Source organism: Suricata suricatta, chromosome 9, assembly GCF_006229205.1.
Source record: "Suricata suricatta isolate VVHF042 chromosome 9, meerkat_22Aug2017_6uvM2_HiC, whole genome shotgun sequence".
Lineage (NCBI taxonomy): Eukaryota > Metazoa > Chordata > Mammalia > Carnivora > Herpestidae > Suricata > Suricata suricatta.
In genome coordinates this window covers 2,530,449-2,547,529 of record NC_043708.1, presented here as the reverse complement: position 1 = coordinate 2,547,529, position 17,081 = coordinate 2,530,449, and the positions used below count along the sequence as shown (strand labels likewise).

Below are 17,081 nucleotides of genomic sequence, written 5' to 3'. Positions count from 1 at the left end.
TAAAAGTTTATTCAGAAGGTAGGGCTCTTGTTTTCATTGTGCATTGTTTTCACCACAATAAAAAATAAACAGATGCACACACAGACTTAGAAGGGGAGGCCATGTGAAGATGGAGGCTGCGGATGAGCGCCGGAAGCTGCTGGAAGGGGCCAGGAAGGACCCGCCCGAGACTTCGGCTCCTGAACCCGGAGGGAAGGCATTCCTGTCCGAGGAAAGCCACCAGACCTGTGGCAATTTGTTGCCACAGCCCCAGAGTGCACACACAGGACATAACGGATGTTTTTTTCAACTAAGAAAAATGTTTCTTTCATTAAAGGAAAAATATTTTCTAAGCATAACAATGTAAGCAGTCACTCTGAAAATATGGATGCATTTGACTACATAAAAACGTAAAACTCTAGCACCTGAAGAAACACTCTTTTTCAAGGTTAAATAAATTATGAAAAAGCCACATGGAGGAACATTCTACGGCAGACAACAGGAAGAAGGTAGCTCTGTAGCTTCTGACGGGGAAGAACCTCTGGAGATAGAGTATTAAAAAGACAAATTAAGGAACAGTGTGTCAACTATGTTAACATTTGCAAAAAAAAAAAAAAAAGAAAGAAAGACAGAGAAGTGTTCACGGGGTGTCAGCAGAACGGCTCCCCAACAGTGTCCGTGTCCCCAGAACCCGTGACTGTCAGTCTGCGGGAACTCAGATTGCAGAAAGTGGGTGTCAGGGGGCTTGTCTGCTGAGCGTCTGGCTCTTGATTTCGGCTCAGGTTCGAGGGATCGATCCCACATCGGGCTCTGTGCTGACAGCGGGGCACCTATTTGGGCCCAGTTCTCTCTCTCTGCCCCTCCCCCACGTGTGTGTGTGTGTGTGTGTGTGTGTGTGTGTGTGTGTGTGCGCGCGCGCGCGCTCTCTCTCCTTCTCTCTCAAAATACATAAACTTTAACAAAAATTTAAAGATTGCAGGAGGAATTGTTAAGGTTCCTAATGAGCTGACCTTAAAATAAGGAGCTGTTCCTTAACGTATCAGGTGGGCCCGAAGTAGTCCCAGGAGCAGTGAGCTGAAGGAGGCAGAGGGGACAGAGTCAGAGACTAGAAGGTGTGACAGTGCTGACTCTGAAGAAGGTGGAGGTGGCCACAGCTGAGGATCGCGTGTGGCCTCTAGAAGCCGGGAGGGGCCAGGAAGCTTCTCCTTCAGAGCCTCCAGGCGGGATGCAGCCACACCAGCAACTGGAGACTCCTTCAGACTTCCGACCTCCACGATTCTCATAAATTTGTGTTGTTTTAAGCTGCTGAGTTTATGATAATTTGTTATAGCAGCAATGACACATTTATGCTCATTGATACACAGAAGGACCTGGAAGGAACATAAGAAAGTGCTAAGTGGTGAGCTCACAGGGGAGGAAATCCAGACGGCTGGAGGATAGTAGAAAGGAGACGCCCTTTTCGCCATATAACCACTGATGCTTTTTACATTATACTGTTTAGTTGTCTTCTGTTTGTAAAAATTCGAGGGATAATGCTCTATTTTCCTCATGGTTCCTTTAAGGACAACAGACTATGAAATTTAAAACTGAGCATTTTTATTTATATCATCTTAAAGCAAATGGCAATCTATGAAATAAAAATAATTTACAAGAAACTTGAAAATAACAGAAGATACCACTTCGCGGCCACCAGAATGGCTGGATCAAGAAGCAGGACAAAGACAGGTGTCGGCCGGATGTGGGCCAGGGAGGACTGTGTACCCCGCTGGGGGATGCAGACGGCGCGGCCGCCGCGGGGGGCAGTCGAGCACTGCGGGAAGTGGTCGGCGATTCTTCAAGGTGTTGAACAGCTACCCTGGGACCCAGCAGTTCTACTTCTAGGTAATACACTCAAGACAAGTGAACACTGGGGTCCGAACAATGACCTGCACACAAATGTCCATGGAAGTCTTTCTTTTCCATAACAGCCAAAGATGGAAGCAATTCACGGGCCCGCCGGCTAAAGGACGGGTACCCAAAACACGGTCCATCCGCACAGGAATATCATTCAGCCACAGGAAGGAATTGTGGGTGAACCCTGAGCCATGACGATGACAGAACTCAGACACCACATGCCGTTTCCATGAAATGGCCAGAACAGGCAAATCCACACACACAGGGCACAGGTGCTGGGGGGTGGGGTGGGCATGATGAAAATGTTTTAACAGATTATTATGAGGAGTGTTGTAAAATGTGCAACTGTGCACTTTAAGCGTGTGACCTTTATAGTATGTATTTTATATCTTAATAAAGATGTTAAGACAAATCTGTGGCATCAGAAGTCAGCACAGTGGTGACCCTTGGGAGGTGGCGTGATTGGAAGGGACCCAAGGGGGCTCTCAGGATACTGGTAACGCTGCCTCTGACCTCGGAACGGGCACGTGGGATGGTCACTCTATAGATCAGTGGATCCACACAGTTCAAACCTGTGCTGTTCAAGGGCCAAGTTGGTCCTGGCATTACGTTACACCAAGACAGAAACAAACAGCAGCCAAAATAGAGACAGCTTCGGGCAACGGACTCCTATTATTTTAGTACTAAGACTATTCCGTCGGTGGATGAGGACACCTGTACGTGAAAAGCCAGTCTGCGGCGGAGAGCAGGACAGAAGCCGAGCCCCACGACTGGCCTGCGTTATAAGAGAGAAGAGGGCGCCAGCGGGCCCCCGGCCGCCCCACATCCATTCACTGCCAGGGGCAGCTGCCCGAGGAGGCTGTGCTTAGAGCAGCGTCTCCCAGACTGAGTTCCCAGAGCCTAGGCCCTCTCCAAGCCTAACGGCTGTTCCATAAGAGAAGGTTTCACGAGCAACGGTACTTAGGAAATGCCGGTTAGAGAAGGAGAGCCGTGTTGGGCTGCAGGGCTCCTTGAATCCGCGGGGAGGCTCCAGGTTAAGGAAAGGGAGTTGGGGAGAGGGGTGCGTAACCAGGTCTGTGTCCAGAGCATTCCAGTTACCATTCCCCAGGGCTGCTCAAAACCCCCAAGCTGAAGATCTGTAAACTAAGTTATTAGAATTCCTCTTGTCCACGTCTTCCTTAAAAAATTAACCCATCTAGCTTCCAGCAAGGCAGGATTTCCAAACTATTCCACCAGTTTTTACCGATCTTCCCACTGCCCTTTGAAGAGCAGTTGGCTAAACAAAGAAGGAGGACGGGCACCTGGCGGGCTCGGTCGGCAGAGCACAGGGCACTGGACCTCAGGGCGGTGAGTTAGAGCCCCACAGTGGGTGTGGAGCCAACTCAGAAAGAAAAGGGGTACCGCCCCCCAACGGAGTCTTCAGGACAGAGGTGTCAGATCCCTGCCAACAAACAACAGAAGCTCTGACGTGCTGGGCAGCCACGGCTTGACGAAATCCCAGAAACCCACGGCTCACAAAGTCCTGCAGCGGGACAAGGAAGTGCCTCCCGAGAGGCTCCTCCGAAACAAACTCACCGGATCCAGGCCCCGCAGCTGCCCTCCGATGTGCCCGGTTTGGAGCTTTATAAACAATTTGACACATCTCTTGAGGAGCGCCCAAGCTTTGCGGTAAAGTTCAACCAGCCTGGTACTACTGAGTAACACAGGCTTCTGGCCTCAGGAAGACCCCGCCCTGACCTACGTACCCCCACTTTTACCAGTCAAGGGCCGGCTGCTGCTTGATCACGGCAAATCCTTCTCTTGGACAGACTAGGCCATAACGCCCAGAAACGTCCCTGAAAGGAGACACAGTCTATTAGTGGGCAGAAGAGGGCTCACACGGCAGGCCTAACTACCCCTAGCAAGGTCTGCCTGCCGGCGCAGCGAAGGAGACCGCCGACCGAACGAGAAGGCAGCGCACAGACGGGGAGAAGAGGTTTGCAAACGACACATCCGACAATGGGTTAACATCCAAAATATATGAAGAACTTACTAAATTCTGTACCCAAATCACAAATAATCCAACTTAAAACTGGGCAGAAGAGGGCGGCTAGTTGGCTAAGCATCCAACTCTTGACTTCAGCTCAGGTCGTGATCTCACCGTTCGTGAGTCTGAGGCCCGCATCCCCCTCTGCGCTGACAGTGTGTGGGGCCGGCTAGGGCTTCTCTGTCTACCTACCCCTGCCCCACTCGCTCTCTCTCTTTCTCAAAAGTAAATATTGTAAAAACCAAAAACAAAAATGGGCAGAAGACATGAACAGACACTTCGCCAAAGAAGAAATACAGATGGTCGACAGACACGTGAAGAGATGCTCATCCTCACTCGTCACCAGGGAAATGCAAGTCAAAGCCACACTGAGACACCACCTCACACCTGTCAGAGTGGCTAAAATCAACAACACAAGAAACAACAGGTGTTGGCGAGGATGTGGAGAAAGGGGACCCCTCGCGCACTGTTGGTGGGAATGCAAACTGGTATAGTCACTCTGGAGAACAGAACGGAGGTTCCTCAAATAGTTAAATATAGAACTACCCTAGGATCCGGTCGTCACACTACTGCGTGATGAATACAAAAGACAAGAACACTAACTTAACGGGATGCATGCCGCCCCATGCCTATAGCAGCATTATCTACGACAGCCAGATGTGGAAGTCGCCCAGGTGTCGACTGACTGATGAATGGATAAAGAAGAGAGGAGATTGATACATATCACAGAACACGATTCAGCCACAAAGCAGAACTGCCTTAGAGCAGACGTCTCTCCTCGTTCTGCATGCACCCACCCTCTGTTCCAGAATAGCCCATGTTCCACCTTGCACCTTCTCCCAGGAAGGCTAGAAGACCCTTAAAGGCAAGGTCTGCAATCTATTCTCATTGTGCCCGGAACACACTCAACAAACGAACAGAGAAAATGCCTGCTCACGTGCCTCTAGGGTCCCTTGGACACATTCTGCAGGGGGCACTTCACTGACAAGTGAATCACAAAATTACTACTACTGGCTAACCGGAAACCAATCCTTTCCTATCCTCCCCCACCTCAGTGCAGACACACCCAGAGACCCCTTGTCCCTCAGGCAACTTCCTTTCCCAAGTCAGACCACCCGTCTACATGCACCAGTGGATTAAAAAGATAAGGGTAAAGTGATGAGAAGTCTCCTTCAGTTATCTTCTAAGTCATAGTCCTCCAATAAGCCGTCTTTTAGAGTATGTTTTTCCAGGGGCGCCGGGGGGGCTCAGTCGGTTGAGCGTTTGCTTTGGCTCGGGTCATGATCTCACAGTTCGTGGGTTCGAGCCCTGTGTTGAGCTCTGGGTTGACAGCTCAGAGCCTGCAGCCTGTCTTTGGGTTCTGTGTCTCCCTCTCTCTCTGATTCTCCCCTGCTCATACTGTCTCTCTCTCTCAAAAATAAATAAAACATTTAAAAAATTTAGAATATGTTTTTCCCAATTATATGCCAAGGAGTGATGCATAAGGTAAATTCAGCCTTACCCACAACCAGGTCCCAGGAAACGTAAAAAACAAAACCAAGCCAGGTGATCCTAGCTTGTGCTGTGCACTGACCACAGGGCAAGCGCCATTTTAAAAAATAAACTTTTAACTTTAGAGTAGTTTTAGAGTTATAGAAAACGATAAAGATAATATCGAGAATTCCTATATTCTTCATATCCAATTTCCCTGTTATTAACATCTTACATTTGTCACAATTAATGAACCCATACTGATACATTAGGATTAACTAAAAGTCAGGCTTTATTCAGACTTCCTTAGTTTTACCCCATACCCTCTTTCTGTCCAGGGTCCCTTTACATCAGTCACTGTGTCTCCTTAGGCAGCTGGGGGCTGCACAGCTCCTCAGGTTCTCCTTGTTTTGTGACATCGACATTTTTGGAGAGTACAGGTCGGGTCTTTTGCAAGATTACCTTCTTCTGGAATCTGTCTGCTGTTCTCTTCTGATGAGGTTTGGGGGGGAAGGTCACAGCACTATGGTGCCACTTCAGGGCGTCCTATCTAGGGCCCGTGCTGTCACCAGGGCTTGTCACCGGTGACGCTGACCCAGCCACCAGGCCGAGGCAGTGCTTGTCAGCTTCCCCACTGTAGCGTGACCTGCTCCCACCCCCTGTACTGTGCTCTGTGGGAAAAGTCACAGTGAGATCCTACACTCTGAGGGGAAATAATATTCCCCCCCTCGAGGGCGGAGCACCTACAGAAATGACTTGGAATTCTCCCACATGGGAAGCTTGTCTATTCTCACTTACTTATTTACTAACTGGCATTAGTGTGGACCCATGGATATTTACCTTATACTTGGGATGATCCAATCCTATTTTATTTTGTCGCTCAGGTTGCTCCAGCTTTGGCCACATGCGCCCATTCGGCTGCCCCTGTGTCCCCCTGACGTGCCCCCATCAATAAAGGGTCTGTCTGTCTTTGAGTATTTTCTTACTTTCTGTGTGTTCCCGGTCTCAGTCCCAGGACTGGCCACTTCTCCAAGAAGCTCTGCCGCCCCTCACAGGAGAACGGTATTTATCGGTCCTTGTGAAACCCCACGACCGGACCACTAGGTGTCAGGTGCCCTTTGACCTCAATCATCTCAGCCATCCGTTGGCCCCCCCTTACCGATGAGGTCAGGCCGCCTGCCCGAGGTCACCTCAGTACGCCGCAGGGCAGGGCGTCAGAGCCGGGGAGCCTGGCTCCAGGGGCCCTTTCCTGACCACGGTGCCCTGTCGTCTCCCACGAGCAGAACACCGTCACGAGGGTGCGGATGAAGTCACTCCAGTGCAATTCGAAGAGCGCTGACCTTGGCAAGAAAGCCTTTTCAAAATGGCCACAAAGGTCCGTGAGAAAGGCAGAATTTGGGAACCCCGGTGCCGACGATCCAGGGACACGATCTTGGCAGGAGGACCCGCGAAAGCACGAACAGTTCTTGGGTTCCAGCCCACGTCTGACTTCGTGCTGACAGCCTAGAGCCTGCTTCAGATTCTGTGTCTCCCCCTCTCTCTGCCTCTCCCCTGCTCTCTATCAAAAATAAATGAACATTTAAAAAATAAAAATAAACTAAAAAAAAAAAAAAGATAAAAGTAGCCAGTAGGGAAAACTACTGACACTTAGAGGAATATAAAAGAGCTGCCTTTTTTTTTTTTTGAGAGAGAGAAAGCAAGCAGGGGAGGGGCAGAGGGAGAGAGAGAGAGAATCTCAAGCAGCTCCAAGCTCAGGGAAGAGCCTGATCCAGGGCTCAATCTTACACTCTGGGATCATGACCTGAGCCAAAATCAAGACTTGGATGCCTGACTGACTGAGCCACCCAGGCGTCCACGCCCGTTTTTAAAATAAGAGACTATTGGGCACCTGGGTGGCTCAGTCAGTTAAGTGTCCCACTTTGGCTCAGGTTATGATCTTATGGTCCGTAAGTTCAGGTCCACGTCGGGCTCTGTTATGACAGCTCGGAGCCTGGAGCCTACTTTGGATTCTGTGTCTCCCTCTCTGCCCCTCCCCTGCTCATGCTCTGTCTCTCTCTGTTTCAAAAATAAATAAATAGGGGCACCCGGGTGGCTCAGCCAGTCTGACTTTGTGTCTGACTTTGGCTCAGGTCATGATCTCACGGTTCATGGGTTCGAGCCCCACATCAGGCTCTGTTCTGACAGCTCAGAGCCTGGAGCTGCTTCAGATTCTGTGTCTCTTTCTCTCACTGACCTTCCCCCCTCATGCTCTGTTTCTCTCTGTCTAATAATGAATCAAACATTAAAAAAAAATTTTAAATAAATAAATAAAAATAAAATAAGAGACTGTTCCATCTGTCAAATTGGCAGAGGTCCGCAACGCGTGTATCCCACACAGGAACAAGGCTCTGGCGTGGCAGTGGCCACGTGACATGACACAACGAATGCGGACATGAATGTACACAACAAGGCCACCGAGAACACCCACTACCCGCCGGCCGTGCCGGGCTCCCGGGGCAGCCTGTGTGGGAGGCCCCCCTTCCCCATCACTCACTCTGTGTTATGTGAATATTCTGCAGCAAACATGAATTACTTGTTTAAGTAAGAAAAAGATATTAGAAAAAAAAGAGCCCCTATCCTTTAGCTCAGCAATTATACCACCAGATTTCTATCTCAAGGATACCAATAGAGACACAAACAAAATTTACAGAGATCCCAAGTAAGAATGCTACAAAATATCTAACATCAAGGAATGGTCTAATAATACTTTCAGCCACAAGCTAAAATATTACGTAGCCACTAAAAATGATGCTTTCGGGTTGCCTGGGTGGCTCAGTCAGTTAAGTGTTTGACTCTGGCTCAGGTCATGATCTCTTGGTTCCTGAGTTCGAGCCCCGTGTTGGGCTCTGTGCTGACCCTTCAGAGCCTGGAGTCTGATTTAGATTCTGTCCCTCTCTTTCTGCACCTCCCCTGCTCACGCTCTAGCTCTCAAAAATAAATAAACGTTTAAAAAAAAGCTTTCAAATAACATTTAATGATATAGGGAAATGTTCAGACATAATTTAATGTTAAGTGAAAAAAGAACGGTAACCACCATGCAAATACACAAGAGAAAGAATGGGCATAAATAGGTAACATATGTTAAAGCATCTATGTCTGAGTGGGATCCGTGATGACTTTAATTCTCTCCATTATTCTTTGCTCTGTTTCTCAATGTTCACAATGAATACAGATTACTCTAAATGTGCACGGGCGTGGGCATTCTCAAGAACCTTAAGAAATCCGTGACCTCGGCTAACCGCCAACAGAAACATGAGCTCAAAATGAACTGTCTTAATACTCCAACAGCACTTTAAAGAGAGACAGACAGGAAGCTTCTGGGAGGGATGAAAGCCAGTCACTGAGAATAAGGCTGTGGACTGAGGCACTGGATTGGGAACAGAAGGGAAATGTACACAGTAAATGCAGTTTGTGTTCCATCGCAGGTTAAGCAGACTGACCTAAAACAAAACGAAACTGAACCAGTCACCTGCTCGCTTGGAAGTGGGTTAAGTACGAACTCAGAACGTGTGCCAACATCCCGGACCTGCTCCAGGCCATCGCCACGAGCCAGCGATGCACAGACCCTGCGGCCTGGAGATGGCCATGGTGGATAAAGGGGCACTTGTCTCCCCCGTGACTCCCTCAATAGAAGGGCCGGGCACCCGGGGGGCTCAGTTGGTTAAGCCTCCGACTTCAGCTTAGGTCGTGATCTCAGGTTCGTGGGTTTGAGCTCCGTGTCGGGTTCTCTGCTGACCGCTCAGAGCCTGGAGTCTGTTTTAGATTCTGCGTTTCCCTCTCTCTCTGCCCCTCCTCACTCATGCTCTGTCTCTGTCTCAAAAATAAATAAAACAAAACCAAACCAAAAAACAAGAATGAAAGCCAAAGGAGGGAAAAAGAGAAACATCTTTATAAATAAAACGCCTCGGAAACATCTTCCTATTCTCTCCAGCAGGATCTGCCATGTTATCACAGGCCTGTAATTTAGATGAGGGACGTCAAGAGCACACAGAGCACAACGCAGAGCTCTGAAGGGACAGGGCTGTGCTACGGGGGACACAGTCCTGCCCCACATTAAGGGGCACAGACAAAATAAACGGTCACCAAAACCCCCAGACCACCACCTGACTCAAGGACAAAGAGGCGTTACCTAACACAGCTGCAGGGAAGGGGAGAAAGAGGAAGGTCAGTGAGGCCGTTTGCATCAATGAAGATTCTATTCATTTTTATTAAACCAAGTCCTGTTTGTGTCAGTGGAAATTAGGCCTATTTAACACATGAAAACGGAGGTCAAATTCACTTTTTGTGAAAAGGGACACTTGTCACACTCAATGCCATTGGTAACGTAAGCACCGCTCCTGAATGTCTTAACAGGGAGGCAGGTGACAGGCATCCGCTGGGGGGCCTCACCAGTGGCGTGAAAGGACTCGGGGGAGGTGACTTACGGAGTCGGGAGGAAGAGGACTCAGTTTCTAACGTCCAGTCTCTCTGAGAGATTAAGTAACTCAAACCAAATTACTAACACACGGAACCTTCCATGAAGAGGGCTGCACCCAATTCCCAGCATTCCCGAAGGTCCCAGAGGACGGCCAGGAGCAACTGCTGGCCACGTGAGCGACAGACTTCGGAGAGGATTCCAGCCCCAGCCACAACCCGACCGGGACTGGAGGGGAGCACCTGGGGCCTCCTAGCCGAGCCCAGGCCACCCACGGGATGAACGTGCTGGCGCTGCAGCCGCCACGCTGGCGGGTCTGTTAGGAAGCAGCACGTGAGCAGAATAATGGAGGAAGGTCATGTCTGGCCAGCCTGGCACAGCCTTCCGCTGCGACCCCTGCTCCCTGCAACTGCAAATGGGGTGAAACAAGAGGTCGCCTGCGCAGTATGCTCACTACATCCCTCAACACTCGGGCGTCGCCTAGAAAACAAGATAGAAAATATGTAGAAAACCATAAAATGAAGACCAACGTGGTGACCCAGCATTCCTGGCCCCACTCTCACCCCAAGCTAGGAGTCCAATGTCACCATGACTCACTCTTCCTATTCATCCGACTTCCCGTGACTGTCTCTGTGACGTCCTGTTCTGGAATATGTTCTCCCTGGTTAAATATCTGTCAGGCCGTACACCCGGGTGACAGCAGGTTTCACGAGTACTTAGACTGGATTTGAAGGTAGAAGAAAAGAATAAAGATGTAACACTAAACCAACTAATTGAAAACTACCGACATTGCCATTTAAAAGAACATATCAAATAATACCTACTAGGGGCGCCTGGGGGGCTCAGTTGGTTAAGTGTCCGACTTCGGCTCAGGTCATGATCTCATGGTTTGTGAGTTCGAGCCCTGCATTGGGCTCTGTGCTGCCCGCTCAGAGCCTGGAGCCTGTTTTGGATTCTGTGTCTCCTTCTCTCTCTGCCCTTCCCCTGCTCATGTTCTGTGTCTCTTTCCTTCATAAATAAATAAACATTAAAAAATTAAAATAATACTACTATACAAAAAAAAACACGCAAAACCCCAAAGATTTATTAAAGGGTATAAAAAATGCAAGTATTTACTATATAAAATGCTTATGTGTGGAGCACCTGGGCGGCTCAGTGAGGTAAGCATCCAACTCTTGATTTCAGCTCAGGTCATGATCTCACAGTTTGTGAAATCAGGCCCCGTGTCGGGCTCTGCACTGATGGTGAGGAGGCCTGCCTGGGATTCTTTTTCTCTCCCTCTCTCTCTGCCTGTGCTCACACTCTCTCTCTCAAAAATAAATAAATAAAAATTTAAAAATAAATAGAATGTTTTATGTGTAATATGTGTTATATATTGTTAGAGTATACAATTTAAATGCTAACATTAATGTTTAAAAGGGGGGATGGGACACCTGGCTGGCTCAGTCAGTGGGGCACATGACTCCTGATCTCAGGGTTGCAAGTTCAAGCCCCACACCAGGTATAGAGATTACTCAAAAATAAAATCTTGGGGCGCCTGGGTGGCTCAGTTGGTTAAGTGTCTGACCTTGGCTCAGGTCATGAACTCACAGTTTTCTTCATGAGTTTGAGCCCCACATCAGGCTCTCTGCTGTCAGCACAGAGCCTGCTTTCAATCATCTGTGCCCCCTTTCTCTCTGCCCCTCCCCCACTTGTGCACATGTTCTCTCTAGGTCTCTCAAAATACATACATTTTGAAAAAGTAAATTCTTAAAAAAAATAAAATAGAGGCGCCTGGGTAGCTCAGTCAGTTGAGCATCCGACTTTGGCTCATGGGTTCGAGCGCCCCCATCCATGAGTTCGAGCCCCCTGTCGGACTCTGTGCTGACAGCTCAGAGCCTGGAGCGTGTTTCAGGTTCCGTGTCTCCTTCTCTCTCTGCCCCTCGCGCGTGGGTGTGTGCGTGCGTGCGTGTGTGTGTGTTAACACGCTCTAACATAAATATCAAAAAAATTTAGTAAAATAAAGGGGGGGATAGACACCCATTTATATATGCTCGTATGTAAACGCACAGATACGCGTTTATAAGAACCAACAGACACAGACATGAGAGAGACTATAAGAGTGGTCGCTTCTAACACGGGAGCATGGAAGGTCTAAGAGGCAAAATGAATAAATGGGATGATCATTGGATCAAACCTAACTTAAACAAACCTGAGACACACTGACTGGACACAGCACCACCTCTGACGTATTTCTGACCAAAATGTTTAAGCTAAAGCTAATCGTGTGTAAACTATCCGGGAAATCCAAATTGAAGGACATTCTGCAAAATCCATGGCCTGAACTCTTAAAAAAAAAAAAACCATCATGAAAGACACAGAAGGCAGGACACTGAGCCGGTTTAAAGGAGACCAAAGAGATGTGGCAACAAAATGCAATTTGTGCTTTTTGATTGGTTCCTGGAAAAACTAAAACCACCTATAACAGACGTTATTGGGGTAACTGGGAAAATTTGAAATACGGGCTGCGTACTGGGTAAGAGTACTGTATAATCAAGGTGCTTGTACTGTGATTACGTACAATGTCACTGCTCCCAGTGGTGAAAAGTACTGTGTGTACTACTAACTCTCAGAACACTCAGCGAAACAAACACTGTACATAAGTTAGTGTGCAAGTGAGCAGACACACAAAAGGCAAAATGGTGCATTTAGGTGAGGTTTATAAACAGTCAATGAATTCTTCTTGCAACTTACGTGCAGACTCAAAAATTTTGAAAATAAACAGTTGGGAAGGAAAAAAGGGAAGAAATGTGTATAGAAGTCCACACTATAAATAAAAATGTAAATAAAGGGGCACCTGGGTGGCTCAGTCGGGTAAGCATCTGACTTCAGCTCAGGTCATGATCTCACAGTTAGTGGGTTTGAGCCCTGCGTTGGGCTCTGTGCTGACAGCTCGGAGCCTGGAGCCTGCTTCAGATTCTGTGTCTCCCCCTCTCTCTGTCCGTCCCCTGTTCACACTCTGTCTCTGTCATTCTCTCTCTCTCAAAATGAAATAAACATTTTAAAAACTTACATGTGAATAAAGCCTTTTGTAGGCGTTGTATTCTAACTACAGCTTCGAGTGCAATAAGAATGTCTTGTGAAGCCTGAATGGGGTAAATTAATTATTTTAAATATCTTTGTTTCACAATTTATGCCATAATCAACTGCCAATGGACACTTAAGGTACAATGCAAATTTTGCATTGTAAGTACACATAATTAAATCTTTTCACAGCAAAGAAGATCCGAATTTTTTTGTACCTGTGGCAGAAATAGAGATCTGTATAGAAATGTAAAAAAAAAATTTTTTAAGCCCATTCAGGTTGGTTGTAGTTCAATTACCCATAATCCACGAATCCAAACACAGGTAAATGTTTTACCGTTACATTTTCTAGGACGACCACTTCATTTCCCAACTTCCTAGTAGCACTCACTTCACTAAAAGGTTGTTTCAAAATCCCTATAAAAATAATTCCAATAAAAACACTACTGTTTGATCCAAAAAATAAAACAGCCCATCTTTCCTCTCATTTTTCCCTAAACCGATGTCATTAAAAGGCAGGAAGTCGCACAGTAACCGCTCACTATCACTACCTTAGTGCCGAATGTTCAAGAATCCCGATTTCAGTCCAGCGTGTAAATACAACAAAACCCCCAAAACTTGTAACATAATCTCACACCAAAATATCCCTGGAGGTCTCGGGGCGGGGGGGTCGCTCGGAGACCCCACGTCCCCAGGCCAACCCCGAACCCCCGGGGGCGCCCTTCTGACAGCCCAGAAAGGCTCGGGGCCCACACACGCTGCGCCTTCCCGGCCTGCCGAGTGGCCCCACCCCCGGGGCGACCAGACCCCGCCCCTCCATACAATCCTGGACCCCGGGACCCGGCGGTTCGCCCTCGCGTCCCCGCCCCTCTCTGGCCCCGCTCACTCTTCATCCTGGAGGCGGAAGCCGACGACAGGCCCTGGCCGACACTGGGCGGAGAAGAAAGGGGCAGAAAGGGAGGCCCCCTAGCTTCCACTCCTCTGAGACAGGGTTCCGAACCAGGACCTCCGCGCTGGCGCCTCGACAGAGAGCGTTAGGATGTGGCCGCCATGTTGTATCCCTGTCACCCTAGCAACCGTCAGGCCCCAGCCGCCGCAAGGCCGCCGCCCGCGCGTGCGCAAAACACCGCGTCCGCCTCAGTCGGCCCACCGTGTACGCGTGCGCAGTGCGGCCCGACGCCTTAGTCTGGTTGCTAAGCAACCTACCCCGCCGCCTTTGGTAAGCAATTCCCTGTCTTTGCGTGTAGGTGACCTACAGGGATCGCTATTCCCCGCCTGCCTGATAATTTAGCCGTGACACCTAATGCTGGAACGACAGTGGAGCTTTAATTGGGTTGGAGACGCACTAAAAAACTGTCAGTTGATATTTATTCTTTGCCGTCTCATCCTGCGATTGATCATCTATCTAGTCTGGAACACAGAGGTTCATTTGTAAGTTTTTCTGTTTAATTCAGCAAGCGTTTATTGAGCCTAGGGCACTGTTGCAGGCTTTGGGACTATAAAGGAGCGCAGTGTGGACAGGGTCCCCGACTTCCTGAAACTTACATTCCAGGGTAAGGTTGAAGGAATGAATATGTGAATAAACTGTGCAAAGGGGGAACCTTATAAGCAAACGGTGGCCAGCCCTCACAGTGCGCTAAAAATATAACTCTCTGTACCTGGTGTAGTGCTTTATGAAGCTATTGTCATGTAATTGCTTTTTTCATTCCCACAATTACTCCCTTAGTGCAGGTATTCCTATTTTTTCCAATTACTTTTTGAAATTAAAGAAATAAAATGTGTCCTGGGGGGGAATTAAAATACAGAAGTATATAAGTAAAATTTGAAATAATCCCTTCAAAGCATTTACAGCTTTCTCACTCCCGGTCCTCCCCAGAATTAACCACTGGCAACAGTTGAGTGGCATCTTTTGGGAATTTCTGTGCATGAATTTGGACAGACTTTCCCCATAATTGAAAATCATAGATATCCTTCTATAATTTGCTTTTTTTCACCTAAAAATTGTTGTCATCTTTTAATGTAAGCACATTATATAATATAATGGAGAGCTTCCCTGTGCTTTTTAACTGACACATAATATTCCACAGGATGGATATACTCTCATTTTTAAACCATGTCCCTATTAATGTTTCCTATTTTCACTATAACAAACAATACTTCAGAAAATATCTCTGTGCATATTTTTGAGCACACATATGACTGTTTCTGTTGGAGTTGATAGGTCATAAGGCATGTGTAATTTCATTGTGGACTGATGTGAAATAATTCTCCAAAAGCACTGTGCCAGCACAGAAAGATCTACACATGAATTCCCTTCCCCCCACACTTGCATGGACGCAGCAGGTCTACGAAGATTAAGAAGCCATTCGGTCTCTTCCCCTTTGCTGCCTTCTCTGGAGCGGCAGCTGGCGAGGTTTCACCTGCCCACTGCAACCAAAATGAAGTTCAATCGGTTTGTGACTTCTGACCGGAGCAGGAACCGGAAGCGCCATTTCAATGCACCTTCCCACGTTCGCAGGAAATTTATGTCTTCCCCTCTTTCCAAAGAGCTGAGACAGAAGTAGCATGCTGGATCCATGCCCGTGCGGAAGGATGATGAAGTGCAGGCTGTGCGAGGACACTACGAAGGTCAGCAAATTGGCAACGACGTCCAGGTTTACAGGAAGAAATACGCGTCATCGGCATTGAAAGAGGACAGTGAGTGAAGGCAAAAGGCCCAAATGCCCACGTGGGCGCCCACCGCAGCACGGTGGTTATCGCCAGACTAAAGCCGAAGACCCACAAAGATTCTCGAATGCAAAGCCAAATCTCGCCAAGTTGGAAAGGAAAATGGCAAATATAAGGAAGAAGCAACCAAGAAGAGGCAGGAATAAAGGAATCTGATACACGACAGTTAATAAAAACTGTTAAAAGAAAGAAAAACCATTCAGGAAAAGATCAAAACATAACAATGTACAATTTTTAATTTCTTTATGGTTCCCAACCCCTCTCTCTTGTCCCCCCATTGAGGACATCATCTCTTGTCCATTGGCTAGGAGCTTCCTCCTGTCTAAGCCACTGGACATGAGCCCTGAATGCTTCCACTGACCGGCCACTTTCCCCTGTCCCCTGCCCTCTGAGCCCATCCCAGAGGGGGCAGACCACCTGCCCGGGTGCACTCTGCTCTCAATATTCCCTTCCGCCCCACCCCCACAAGACACCTCGGTTTCCCGCACATCCCTCCTCCTGTTCTGCCCACCTTACCTCTTGCTGGTCCCAGCCTCCTACTTCCAGCCCCAGGGTGACCAAGTCTCCACAGGTGCCTGCCTGTCATTTATAGGATAAAGTCACATTTCTCACCCCATACACAATCTCCCCCCACCTGAAATCATCAGGCCCAAACCTTTGCCCATCCCGCCTTCCTTTCACGTCTTTGTGCCCGAATTCATTTCAGTTTAGAAAATTATTTTTAGGGGCACCTGGGTGGTTAAGTGTCCAACTTCGGCTCAGGTCAATTCCGGCTCAGGTCATGATCTCATGGTTCGTGGGTTAGAACCCCACATCGGGCTCTGTGCTGACAGCTGGGAGCCTGGAGCCTGCTTCAGAGTCTGTGTCTCCCTCTCTCTCTCTGCCCCTCCCCCGCTCTCACTCTCTCTTTGTCTCAAAAATAAAATATTTTTTAAAAAAAGAAAGTTATTCAGAATGATCTAGCTTCAAGAAAAGCAAGCAGTTAGTAGTGCTTAAGAAAAATTGATTCAGTATCTAATGGATAGTGGATGCCTGTCACAACACAGCATTTTATATACTGTTAAGTGAAACTGCAATACAATCTAAGTTTATTTTGGGAGTGTTTGCTGTATCATTGGATTTAATGAAATGTTTAGAGGTGCAGTAGGCATGACTTTAAGTAGATAATGAAAGAAAATGCAAAATGCTCATTGATTCATGATGTGGTTTCATCTTAGCTTGGGCAAAGCATGCAGTATTTAATACATAAAAGCAGAATATTTACTATTGAAGCTTGAAAAGATGTGAGTTCTTTGTGTGCAATCTTTCATTTATGCATGTGAGAGGGTTTTCTTTTTTTAATATTTTTACATTGTAGTACTTGTTTTGCTCGTTGGTGGTGTTTGCTTATTTAATACATTCCATCAAGGACAGAAATTACATGCTGTTTTTTTTTTCCCATAGGAAGTGTGTCTTGGGTTTTTCCCTTAT

At 47.7% G+C, this 17,081-nt stretch overlaps 2 long non-coding RNA genes and 1 pseudogene across 3 annotated transcripts in view; 1 reads left to right on the top strand and 2 right to left on the bottom strand.

The window, feature by feature from the left end:
• Window positions 1-13,946, bottom strand: part of LOC115301150 — a 22,057-nt gene extending 8,111 nt beyond the window's left edge. For both annotated transcript variants that reach the window (XR_003912992.1, XR_003912991.1), the window contains exon 1: window positions 13,771-13,946. This is a non-coding gene — a long non-coding RNA (uncharacterized LOC115301150). The remainder of the gene's footprint in view (window positions 1-13,770) is intronic.
• Window positions 9,595-10,535, bottom strand: LOC115301151. Its single transcript, XR_003912993.1, has 2 exons — window positions 10,419-10,535; window positions 9,595-10,301 (listed from the first exon to the last, which is right to left on the bottom strand). It is a non-coding gene; the product is annotated as an uncharacterized LOC115301151 (long non-coding RNA).
• Window positions 13,947-15,102: 1,156 nt separating the features above from the next.
• On the top strand, window positions 15,103-15,757 carry LOC115302002 (annotated as a pseudogene).
• Window positions 15,758-17,081: the final 1,324 nt, after the last annotated feature.